Source organism: Macrobrachium nipponense, chromosome 10 (genome assembly GCF_015104395.2).
Source record: "Macrobrachium nipponense isolate FS-2020 chromosome 10, ASM1510439v2, whole genome shotgun sequence".
Taxonomy (NCBI): domain Eukaryota; kingdom Metazoa; phylum Arthropoda; class Malacostraca; order Decapoda; family Palaemonidae; genus Macrobrachium; species Macrobrachium nipponense.
Window position 1 is genome coordinate 69,718,050 of NC_087204.1, and position 13,417 is coordinate 69,731,466.

At 41.7% G+C, this 13,417-nt stretch overlaps 1 long non-coding RNA gene across 1 annotated transcript in view; it reads right to left on the minus strand.

Annotated features, from left to right (window-relative positions):
* Positions 1 to 13,417, minus strand: part of LOC135224170 (uncharacterized) — a 124,189-nt gene that overhangs the window by 108,591 nt on the left and 2,181 nt on the right. Inside the window, exon 2 of the long non-coding RNA XR_010316664.1 lies at positions 8,210 to 8,346. This is a non-coding gene — a long non-coding RNA (uncharacterized LOC135224170). The remainder of the gene's footprint in view (positions 1 to 8,209; positions 8,347 to 13,417) is intronic.

Sequence of the window (13,417 nt, forward strand, 5' to 3'; positions counted from 1 at the left end):
TAAAGCCTGGAGTTCACTTATTCTTTTAGCTGATGCTAATGCAAAGAGGAAAATAGATTTCCTAGTCAAATCCCTAAACGATGAGTTATTGGGAGGCTCAAATTTATCTGACATGAGAAAACCTTAACACCACAATCAGTTCCAGCTGGGTGGTCTAGCTGTCTTGGACTCGAAGTTTCGAATGATTTAAATCAAATCGTGTAGGTCCTTGTCTCCGTGATGTTTAGTCCCTTATGTCTAAACACCAAGGAAAGCATACTTTGTTCATAACCTTTTATAGTCGAGACTGCAAGGTTACATTTTCGTCTCAAATACAACAGGAAATCTGCTATTTCCGTCACAGAGGTACTGGAAGAGGATAAACATTCTGATTCTGGCCCACCTTCGGAATACTTCCCACTTCGACTGGTACACGCGTATAGTTGAAGGTCTCTGGCTCTTGCAATTGCCTTTTGCAGCCGCGCGTGAAAAACCCCTTCGCTCTGACGAGTCCCTTCGACAGTCTGAAGGCAGTCAGACCGAAGCGCGGGGAGGTTTTTGTGGTATCTGTCGAAGTGGGGCTGTCTGAGAAGATCGTTCCGTAAAGGCAAGGTACCTTGGAAAATCTATCATCCATTCAGTACCTCTGTGAACCACTCTTGAGCTGGCCCAAAATGGGGCGATTAAGGTTAATTTCGCTCCTTTCGTCGAACAAACTTCCTTATGACGTCTCCTATGATCTTGAAAGGAGGAAAAGCGTAGCCGGCTATTCCTTCCCAATTTAGGAGGAGCCGTCTATTGCTACTGCCCTTGGATCCGAAATCGGGAGAGCGTAGTTTTTCTCCAGCCTGCATTCCAATGTATTGCAAACAGGTCCTATGTTTGACCTTCCCCATAGGCTCCAAATCTGATTGCAGACCTCTGAGTGCAGGGTCACTCCGTGGAATGACTTGATCTTTCCTGCTCAAACAGTCTGCTCTGACGTTCTTCTCGCCTTGGATAAACCTCGTTTAAGAGCGTGATGTTCCGCCCTTCCTTTGACCATAGAAGCTCCTTCGCCTTCTTGTACAGTGAGAGGGGAGTGAGTCCCCCCCTGTTTTTATTATGTAGGCTAGTAGCTGTTGTGGTTGTCTGAATTTACCTGCAACACTGAGTTTTCGCGACTTGGGATTCCACTGTCTGAGAGCTAGATGCACTGCCACTAACTCTTTCTCGTTGATGTGCCAGGACACCTGTTTCCCCACTCCAGTGCCTGACATTCTCTCCGGGTGCCCCCCCCAAACGTCGCCCCCATCCCATTTCCGAAGCGTCTGTAAACAACACTAGGGAGGGGTTTCGGTAACTGCAGCGATAGTCCCTCGTTTAGTCTGCCTGGTTCTAACCACCAGCTGAGGTTTTCCTATTTCTCTGGGACAGACAAAAAGATTCCAACAGATCCTGATTCCTCTGGTCCCCAATTCTCCTTCCAAGAAGAATTGAAGTGGTCTTATGTGAAGCCTCCCTAGAGAAACGAACTGTTTCCAACGGGAGGAGAGGGTCCTCAGAAGACTCATCCCATTCCCATCGGAACATTGTTCTTTGTCTAGGAAGGTCGTCACTTTTAGAATGCACCGTTCCTGTCTTTCTATGGACGTAAGAACACTTGAAAACCCCGAGAATCTATCAGAATCCCCCAGATAGACAATTTTGCTTTTGCTTGGGGAATCCATCTGGGATTTCCCGAGGTTCACTAACATTCCCAGGGACTGAGTCAAGATCCAACGTCGATCTTAGTCCTCCAGACACTGATCCCTGGATTGAGAGCGAATCAGCCAATCGCAAGATACAGAGATATCCTTATTCCTTTTTAAATGTAGCAATGGTGCTACGTTTTCTTTTCATCAATCCCGTGAAAAACTTTGGGAGCTGTGGAAAGACCGAAACAAAGGGCGCGAAACTGAAATACTTGGCCCTGTATAAATCTTAGGTACTTTCTGGACGAGGGGATGGATGGTACATGAAAGTAGGCATCTTGCAGATCCAATGACACCATCCAATCCCCTTGTCTTAGCCGCTGAAAGAACTGAAGACGTCGTCTCCATTGTGAACGTTGTTTTTGATCAGAAAGTGATCAGGGCGCTTCGTCCAGCACTGGTCTCCACTCCCCCGAGGCTTTTGGTACCAGAAAGAGGCGATTTGTAAAAGCCTGGAGATTGAATGTCTAATACCTTTTCTATAGCCTTCTTTTCTAACATCTGTTGCACCAGATGTAATAGTGCTTGGTTCTTTTAAAGGATCTCTGTATCTTGCCGCTACTCCCTTGAGTGGTGGTTAAGGAGGGTTTCCCTGAGGGGATCAGGTATCCTCTCTCGAGGATAGAGAGGGACAGTTGTCCGCCCCTCTCTGAGCCCAGACCTTCGTGAACCGTCAAAAGTCTGGGCTCCTACTGGAGTCTGGAGGACTCCTGTCTCACTGCGGCTTTGAGCATGGTCCTTCGAGAAGATTCGTCCTCTCTTAAAACGGCCTTCTACTCTTAAAGTGCGGGTCTCGAAGTGGTTGGTTCTTTCCTCGAAAGGGCTGTTGGGAAGGACACTTTATTCGTTGCCTCCCTCTCTCTTAGCCCATGCAGCAGGTTTGAGCCTCTTGGTGGACTGGCAAGAAGATCTTGCATAGCCTTCTCCGAAAGTGACCTAGAAATGTTTCCCCCTCACTGTCTCCTGAGGAAACAGGTATTCCGAGAGTGGGAAAAAAGCAAAGAGGCTCTCTGTAAGGGAGAAACAGACTTGGAGAGAAACGAGCTGTAAACTGATCTCTTTTTTGAAGCACTCTGCTCCAAAGAGAGAGGCTACTTCTGTGGATCCATCCATGACTGCTTTGTCCAGCACGAAAAGGACACTGGATAAACACCTCCATCGTCACAAACTCCGGATCCTGCACTCTTTTTGCTAGAGCTTCCTAAAGCCCAATCCATGAAGTTGAAGACTTCTAATGTGCGAAATAGACCCTTGAGTAAATGGTCCATCTCGCACATTCCCAAGATGCTTTAGCTGACAGAAGAGAGGTTCTTCTAGATGAGTCCACCAGGAGCAGAAAAATCAACCGCGTTTGCAGAAGCCGGAAGGCCTCCTACCCCATGGGTTCCTTCGTGTCGTACCAGACACCCGGCTTACCTGTTAATCTAGACGGAGGGCGGACAAAAACACCGTCTTACCTGCCTCCTTAACCAGGAGCCAGTTCCTCCAGATTCTTAATGGGCCTTTCTCATAGAGAGTTGGCCGCATCTTGACAAAAGAGGGGGGATTTTACGCCAAACTTAGTACTAGACAGCAGAGATCCTGGAGAAGGAGGATCATCCGACACAGCGAGTCCCCCAAACTCCCTGAAGTATAATGATGAAAGTCTCTTAAATCAGAGATTCCTACTTCTTTCGTTTCTTCCTCCTCCGAGACTTCTCCAAGGTTACGTTCGGAGAGGGAGACTTCTTAGGTTGAAGAAGTCCTGGCGAGAGGGAGAACTTCTTAGGTGAAGAGTCCTGGCAGGTATGCGACTCTTATCCTTCAAGAGTTCGCCAGATGAAGCCGCCATTCCTTTGAGGAGAGGAGCTTACGCCTACCTTTTCCTTGATCGTCTTACAGAGTAGGGCGCGATCCAAGATTAGGGCTCCTTTCAGGCTCTTGACGCCTGCTAGGAAGATTGGAAAGCGTCCACTCTAGAATACTCTTCCAGGAGTAGGGCGCGAACCATGTTTAGGTTCTTCCTAGAATCTTGGAACCTGCTAGGAGAGGCGCTTGACTCCCTTGAGGAAAGCCTATCACGAGCTACCGGTCTCGAGTACTTAAAGGGCCTCTATCATCCAGGAGTCCCTATCGAACGTTGGCGCCTTCTAGAAAAGTCATCATTCGAAGGAGAGCCCTTCTCGCTTCTATCCCTCTGGAACAGAAGAGTACCCTCTCTCGTCCTTCCTTCCACTTGAATAGGAGATCCTACTCCTAGGAGATCGTTCGACAGATACAAATCGATCACTACCTTCTCGCATGAAGACTTTCTCCTTACTCCTACCAGGAGGAGATCTAGAGCCTACTTCTTGCGCTTGCGCTCTTGACTCTTCTAGCATCAGAGCTTCTGCTCGGGGAATACAATCTTCCCTGTCTAGACGAGTATCAAAGGAGTCGTCTACTCTCGGGGGAGAATAGGGTTCTTACTGGTGAAGATCGCCTACTATACTCCTCCTTCCACTAGGAGAAGGCCTCCTAACAGGAACTCTTAACTGGAAAAAGGAGAGGCTCCTTCCTGCAGAGGCTCCTTGCCGCCTACTAGTTGAAAGAGAGCCTACTAAAGAAGAGAGAATTCGCTTGAAAAGGTCCAACAGGAATTTCTTAAGTAGAGGATCGAATCCTTCTGATGAAGATTCAGGAGACCTTCATAACCTTCTTAGGCGGCAGGAGAATACTCCGAAAAGGCTCCCGGGCTGAGTCAAAGAGCGCCTTCTCCTGACGGTTTCCAGGCTCTCTTGAGAGGGCGCGATTTGGAAGATTAGCTCCATCCTCGCTTAGGAGAGGACGAATCAGAGTCGGGCAAAAAAACACTTCCTTAAGAGGCTTTTCCTATAGCGCTCTTAGCAGCAGCGCTGGGGACGAGCCTACAGGATCCTGCTGAAGGGACGCCCCTGAAAACCGTTGGGGATACTTCTACATCCCCCTTGCGGCTTTCGACATTCCTCCTCCCTTGGGCATGGAGTCTGAAAGAGGTCGAGGCCTAGGAGCGATGCGGGGGACACTGCACACGTCACTACACACTTCACTCTTCCTTGGTCTATATCTCGCAATTGCTGTTGCAAGTTGCGGATTGAACGCTTCCACAGCGGCTCTCTCGGCAGACGCATCTACGAGGTTCGCTGCGGGGGGAAGGAGCTGCAACCAAAAAGGGAAGATGGCGAAGCCTACTGCAGGGTTAGAAATACTATCCTGTTCCGCAGAACAGGATCTACTTGAACTTCTAGCTGAAGCTTTTCTAATCCTATCCTTCTCTAATTTTTTCACGTATGCAGTTAGATCTTTCCATTGCACTTCAGTTAAAACTCTCGCATACATCACATGTATCCTTAACTGAACATCCTTCCCCTACATTTTACACAAACAGTGTGAGGGTCCAAAGTAGCCCTAGGCAACCTCACCTTGCATCCTTCATTTACACATACTCTAAACAGAGTTCCAGGTGTTAAATCAGACATATTATCCAACTAAATCCAAAAAAACAGCGTATGCCAACAGCCAAAGATCAAATACTTCCCAAATAATCCTCGGCGAAGCAAGCAAGAAATTCTAAGCAGGAGCTACCAACAAAGTTGTTGTCAGCACCGGCGACAGAAAAATTCTGTCAGAAAACGGGAATGATTCCTATTACCGCCACCCAGCGGCGGTAGGGGTGATCACCTGACCTACCTGTAGTGTGTGCGCGAGTTTTGAATTCTGTCGACGTCAGAGACATTAGCTAAGTATATATCTGCCGGGTAAGTTGCATGTGTAAAATTTGAACATACAGCAAAACAATACAAGTCTTTGGGCTCACCTAGATGCTTTAAATGTGGCTCCTTGGAGGCATAGTAGTGATGAATGCATTACTCTAAAAATGTTCTAACTGTAATGGTTCGCACCATGCTTATGTAAGAGAATGTGTATATTTCTGGTATTTCCAAGAAGCCGTTACCAGATTAAGAAAAATTTGGTATAACAGTTAAGGAGGCTAAAGGAAGACATGAAAGAAGAAGGAATGCAGCTTCCCCACAAAACATTTGCAGGTACACTCAAACACCAAAGCAAAATGATATCCAATGATGTCTCACAAGCTACCCAATCTTCTAACACCAGAAATCAAATATATAGAAAAATCAGATAAAAACAATACCACGGAGATAGGTAAGTAATAAGTTCAAAGTACTGACCAGCCTTGCAGTAGATGATCATCTTGATGAACAGAGAGAGAATATCTCTGGTAACAAATGCCAAAAGAAAGAAGAAAATATATCTTGAAGGATAATCCATGACGACAAAAACAAACTACAAAATACCGAAGAAATTGAGGAAATACTAAGAGAACTAGATGGACCAGCAGAGATAGGAAAGAGGAAAGAGACCTAGAACACACAGTGAAACATCCTCACCTAAGAAAGAGAACAATCTTCATAGTTCAAATAGTAAAAACTACCAGTTCAGAAGAAACTATTGTTTATACCACCAATAGTAAAGACCCTTCAGAAAATTAGGTACTCATCCGAAATAGTTTCACAGAAATCTAAGGAACTTACAAGAAAACCAAACATAAAACAATATAAGTCACTAGTACGAGACTATGCTATGCCACCAGATTATAGCAAAGGGTTCTAGAGCAAAATTCTATTGTACAGCAACAAAAATATTATCAAAAGTTCCAATTCAAAAACTAAAGTGGACACAATTCTCTCAGCTCAGGGTCGTAAGACTGACGAAAATAAGTAAAATTCACTTCTAAAAATAATAAGGACACTCCCTCATCCATATTGCAAGGGAACATTCTAAGCATTAACTAAAACAAGTTAGAGTTACTTAAATTAATTGATGAAAATAGCCCAATTTGTATCTGCCTCAATGAGACATTTTTACCTATTTCCTCCAGTTTTACAAATAAATTTTACATACCTTATCAACCTCACTCTACTAATCAGCAAGGTAATACGTATGATATTCATTAGAAAAGATGTACCTTTCACAATATATGATCTCTCATCTGAAATAAATGCCTTAGCAGTTCAGATTCAACTAGAGGAAATTAGTATAACGATTTGCTCTGTATATCTAAGTCAAAATAATAATATAGATTTAGAAAAGTTGAATGATTTGGTCAAGAAGCTTCCCAACCAATGTTACTTCTAGGAGATTTCAACGAAAGACATTTATCATGGCATGATGTAAAATCAAACTCCAGAGGCAACATTATATACTTGATTTTGTTATGGATAATCAACTCCATATGTTAGATGAAGACAAACCAACTCATTTTGACCAACGAACAAAAAGTTACTCTCACACAGATTTGTCCTTGTGCTCACGAGATCTAGCAGATAAATATTTTTGGAACACTTATGATGATTTGTGTGGTAGTGATCATTTTCCAGTTTTAATTAGTACTATTCTGAATTTCACTGGAGAGGTAGCAATCAATAAATTTAATGTTAATAAAGCCAATTGGGAAGATTTTAGTGAATGCACGAAGAATGTTCCATTATGGGATAATAATTTGGACATAGAAACTATTCTGGTTATGTTTTTAGTTCTGGTAATTGATGCTGCAGAGTCATCTATACCATTTGTAGCGCAAGTGAAGATTAAATGTCCAGTTCCTTGGTGGAAATGAGGAGTGTAAAAAAGCAAAGAAGGCCTGTAGTAAAGCCCAAAGAAAATTTAAGTCATCGAGAAACGATTCAGATTACATAGATTATAAAAGGTCACGTGCCATAGCAAAACAAACATTTAAGGAAGCACAAAGAAAATTTTGGTGTAACTACCTAAAATCGGTGTGCAAAGATACTGTACACCCCTAAGTAAGATAAGGAAAAAAAGTGTATAAAATACTAGGAAAGCACATTTGAAAATTAATAGCAAACTGATATATGAGATCTTAAAGGTTTGTCAATAAAATCTTTTCATACCCTTAAAGAAAAAGAAGAAAAAATTACAATTAATTTTGAGACTGATCAATATAAAAATTGGAACACTATGGTAGGAGATATGGCTAAAGGGAACAGATGAAAAGAAAAAAGAAGAAAACAGTTCTGGGATAAAAGGATGTCACGAAGAACATTCACAATGTCATAGGTAACAGGCATATAAAGTAGTAGTCCTGCCAAATAAAGTAGTACTGATAAGTCTACTGTCTACTGTCTACTGTAATATGTGGAAAGCTACTTATTTATAAAATGTAGAACAACCAAAACACTCTTGAGTGCAAATAAAGAACTTTGCTGATCATTTTTTAAAAATTCCTAAATTATATGTCACCTCTTGCATGAGACTTGCATTAAATGCTAAATAAATGAAAACACCATCTCCAAGTTTACAGAAAATTCCCTCTTTGGAAAGTTCCCCCCTTATTGTTGTATTTAGAGTTGCGCTATATGCAATTTTTCAAGCTGTGATAGAAAAAATAGAGAAAGCTTGATCCTTCTCAAACATTCAGAGGGTGCTGCCCTTGCATCTTGAAAACGATGTATACTCACCACATAGTAAAAGAAAAATAGAACTGGTTAGTCATCCACCATGCAATTAAGGAAAATGAACTTTATTTGGTGCCAGCTTGTGGGTATTGAGAGCAATGAGAAGGCTGACAGGGCTGCTAACAAAGGATCTGTTGTTTCTGCAATGAAAAGGCATACAGTTTAGTTCAAGATTCTATTATCCTTAACTCCCTCCAAAATATGAAAATCCCCCTTTCCCCGACTGAAAAAGAATACGTCCACAAATAAAAAAGAGGCATACTAATTAAAACAACTGATCAAAAACTGAAACCATGAAACTAGTATTGGTAAAAACATGAGTTTTTCTGAGCTTGGAATAAATAGCAACCATAAAATTTGACACAAATGTGCACTGACCATATATAATTTACATACAGCTGCATAATGCAAAATTGTGAGGAAAGGAGGGTGCTGTACTGCAAAATTTACTGCACGAATCTTACATACAGTAAAATATATTTTAGTGGAATGCACGTTTTAAGTGGGAAAGAAAGGCTAATTCATTACATTGCACAGGAGGAATTTAGTCTATTAGAAAGATTAATGTGTTTTTAAAAGAAATATATCAATATTTTTAATCTAAGATTGATAAAAGGTTTAAATTAAAAATAAAACTCAGATATGTATAAGGAATTAAACATTTTTTAACAGCATAGGCAAGATGCAACTTATCCTATTGAAGGAGCCGGGTTAGTAAACACAACCTGTGAGCATCCACCATTGGTCTAAGGAAAAGAGGTTCCAAGGACCTGTAGGCAGACCTGAAGGAAGAAAGATATAAATATGGTCGCAACAAGACCACATCTATCTTCCGGTCCGACATATTCTTTGGAGTGATGAAATATACCCAGCCACTGGATGTGTCCAACTGCAGAGAAGTCTCTCACGATCTCATAAGATTCAGAGGATGACGAGTCATTAGACACTTCTGCATTGGAAGTCTGCAGTGGATAAAGGTATTGACACTCAGTGAAGGGTGTCGATCCTTCACGGGTACAGCAACACACCAATAGGACAAAGTAATGCTGATCTGGCTCAGCCAATACAAAGTCCACAATGCAGGCGATCATGAAGAATTCAGACTCGTCAACAGATGCCGAACATTTGCGTTGCCGCGCATCTGAGATGTAGTTATGACATGACACCCGCCCTCTGAAGGCTGTTGCTGAGAACAACCATACATATCGTCTATCTTGTTTGCCAATGATGTTGCAAGACAAGATGATGATTCTAATGAGGTATGTGCACATTAGACGAGTCAAATACCTTCTAGAGACCGAGATCCCCGTGATGGCAAGACAGAAGTTTCTCATCAGTAGTTGAATCTCATCCAAGGAGAAACAATACTACTTAGTTAATGACTAAGGTGAATGTGGACCTACGTCTTCACAGTTGAATTGAGAGAAGTAAACTCTCACGATTTTGATCATAGAAAAAGTCCCGTCGATGACATCAACCAGTGAAGATGGCTCTAATACCTGGTGTTTTACAGAGGACTGAAAAAGTTATTCCGCTAGTTCATTGCTGCTCGGTGAGAAAGCTAGAGCTTGTAATGAAGGTGGAGAGTCCTTCAGTAATGAAAACACAGGGATTGTACTACCTGAAGAACTGCTTCTTGTGGGTTGGATCAGGGAGGAATTTTCTATTTACTTTGGAAGCAGAATTAGTTGGACGGAGAACAGGCGAAGTCTTCCTTATTCATTTTCAATTCTGGAAGAACGAAGAATAACTGAACACCTTATGAATTAGAAAATGTATATTAGAAGACATAACTCAAATTGTCTGAAGAAAATCATTCTGCTTCATCGCAGCAGCCGATGGGCCGGTGTGATGGAACAGAAGACTAGGCTAAAGACTTCTGTTATACCGTGGGGTAAACAGAAAGATGACAAAGAGTCTACTGAGATATAGCTCTGTCTGAAAATTCTCACAACGGCAAATGTGAAGCATGAGACATGGTCCTTATGCAAGAATTCCGAGCCAATCAGAGACGTAAGTCTGTGATTGCTGGGCAGAGAGATTGGAATTGGTATTAATCCTTGACAAAGGAGAGACAATACTAAGACAAACAGAATCCCGGAGGAGGGCAGTACCGAGTACTTCTGCCACTCGCTTGACTCCTTATACTGAGTTCCCTGGTAGTGCATTCCATGATGGAATGTGTTCGACTAGAACCATCGAGTGCAAAAAAAGATACACTCGAGCATCTACACTTTAACCGAAATAGTGGGGATACTGGCATAATTTTTTTAGATAGGCCTGCCTATACTGATTATATTGCATTTTCTGATTGATTTACGTGTGCCGAGTTAAAAAAGACAGGGTTCCATTTTTTTTCGCTATGGTAAAGTCGGCCATATTGGATTCTAATATTGCTGCCATTATAAATGGTAATAATTCCATATCTTGAACCTGAAAACAGCTGCGTACTTTATTTTCATGCCTAAGCATATGTTTTCAGGCCCAATAATTACAATTGTAATGTTGTTATCACACATTTATATCACACATTTAAGCTTATTTTTATTGAATTTCAGGGGTAACTTTGATAAAAAACTTAGAAAATTGGATTTTCTTTCATTTCTCAATATGATCTGTACATTTTTGTTATACTTAGTGTTGTTTATCATAATAAGCAACAAACCTTACTATCTTTCTGCACAGGTTAAGCAAGACTGACATCATGGATGCATGTGTAGTATGCCAGGGGACAAGTTCTCCAATGGTGGAGAAACCGTTGTTAGTTTATATCAAGGAAATGGTATGTTCAAGAAGGCAATCAGATTTAGGTGAAGCAAAGTACTATAAGGAATTGGCTGAGATGTTGCCAACATTATCTGAAGATGATCTAAAGAAAGTATGTTACCATTTAGCTTGTAGAAAACTTGTGATCAACAAACAGCACATTCAAAGAGTGGAAGATCGTGCTAAAGCATCAACTAGTATAACCAGTCCCGAGCCAAGAAGAGGTTGTCCACCAAAGAAAGGAAGTGAAAGTTTAGAAATAAGCAGACCAAAGAGACTTAAAACTTCACCAAAATCTAAAGTGTGTATATTGAATCAGGACAGATGTGTTGCTGATAACAGAGGAAATACTCTAATTGGAATCAAAGAAGAAACAAACTGATAACGAAGAAAAACTCTAATTGGAATAAAATAAGAAACAAATGATGATTCAATAAGATCCAAATTGTCCAATCTTTTTGATCCAGGTGATGCAGCTGCATAAGAGATATAGTACCATCAGTCATGCTTTCGCCCAGCAGAGAACATGCAAACAAACTATAACAAATATTGACAAAAATGAACAAAAAGAAAAGGTGTTTAAAGCAATATCAGATGCGCAGGTATGCAGTTATATAAGAAGTGAGTTAACATCTGGAAATAAATCTTTGACTATGAATGACCTGAACGACAAATATGAAGTTATTTTGGAACTAAATGATATTTATGATAAGTGGCATCATAAGAAGCATTTGAAAGAAATCATACGCAAACAAATTAAGGAAGCTACATTTAAGCCTTCCTCAAAACAGAGTGAGATGACAATTGCCACACAAAAATTGTGGTCCTGCATCAACAGTAGAAAATTGTCTTAAAGTTGCAAATATATTGAGGCAGGAGATCTTGCAGGCATGAAATTGGAAATTCAGAGGAACTGATTTACTACAGGATTACAAAAACTCTCCATTTACGAGGATGTTTGTAGAAGCTCTACTGTGTGGGCCTCATTCCTTGGAACTGGAAGGACATAGAAAAGAAGATGCACAGTCAGCAATCAATATGATTAATCAGCTACTAGTTCATAATACACTCTCTACAATACAAATGAAGCACAAATCAGAAGAAAACTTTAAACGAGTCACTGAGACGCCATTAACAGTGATGCTTCCATTATCAACACACCAGATAACTAGAAGCAAAGAGAAGACTACCTATCACTGACTGTGGATGTACGACCCCCTTTGGAGGTTGTACATTAGGGGAGACCGGTACATGAGTACCCGATGCAGCCCCAGTTCCATGAGCAGCGCCCTTGGAACCAGAGATAAGAGAACGAACTTGGGTTTGAACCTGGGGGCTCCTGAGACACTATATTTTGGGGATAGCATCTAGGTTTCCACTCCGGAAGGTGCAGGTAAGCTGAAGAGACAGCCAATTGCTCCCTCCCCAGGGAAATTATGCAGACCCTTGGAAGTCTCGAGGAGAGACTTCTTAGGGGGTGGAGAATTACCTTCCTCTTCTCAGGCCATGGAAGCCTTCAAAGAGGGAGGTTAGAGGCATCACATGACGAAGACATAAGACGATGACCCCCATGAAAAACAATCTGCAGCACGGGAAGGGAGAGTGCTATGTCATGACAAGGAACTGCACCAATTATTAGCAGAGAGTTCACTCGTTAGAGATGAGCACTCAGTTCAGCAAAGCTGTCTGGTCGAGCAGAATCGAGTGAGCTGAGCAGATTATCACTACATTATTATGAGAGGTGATCGTCAACAAAGAACTATAACTTCATCCCAATTAACTGTTCTCCTTCGAGGCCTAAGCTCCAAGAAGAATAAAAAGGGATTTGTGTCTGCTGTCCTACGTGTTTGGACCCTAAGGGTCCAAGACACGAGGACAGTACTTGACCATTCACCTAGAAGGTGTTGCATGCAGTTTCAAGCTCTGCATAACTCCAAACCAGACTGAAGAGCGAACTCATCTGTACTGGTAAAGGCTTGTCTCACTAACCAAGCACTTGTGATAGTGAGTGCTCAACGAGTGCTTGAATTTGTAAGAATTCACATACTCGGCGAGAAAATCCAACTCTTGTAAGACAATAATCAGGTGTGCTTTGCCTCACCCTGGTACTTGGCAATATGATGAAGCTGAGCACTCAGCGAGACTCCTGATTATTGCAATATAATTATCGGGAATACCCAGTGCCTGAGTGTTTGGAAATCACAGAAAACCAAATCACTCTAAGAACGCCAGAAATTCCAAGAAATTTAATGGCTTAGCGAGAATCTTGATTTTTGTAGTAACAGTTACTGGGGATGTCTTTCTTGCCCAAGTGTTTGGAAATTACAGAAAACCATAAAACTCTGAGAATGTCAGAAACTCCAAGGGATTCAAGCATTCAGCGAGATTCCCGGGGACTGTAATAACAATTATTAGGAATTCTCATCTCGCCCGAGTGTTTGCAGA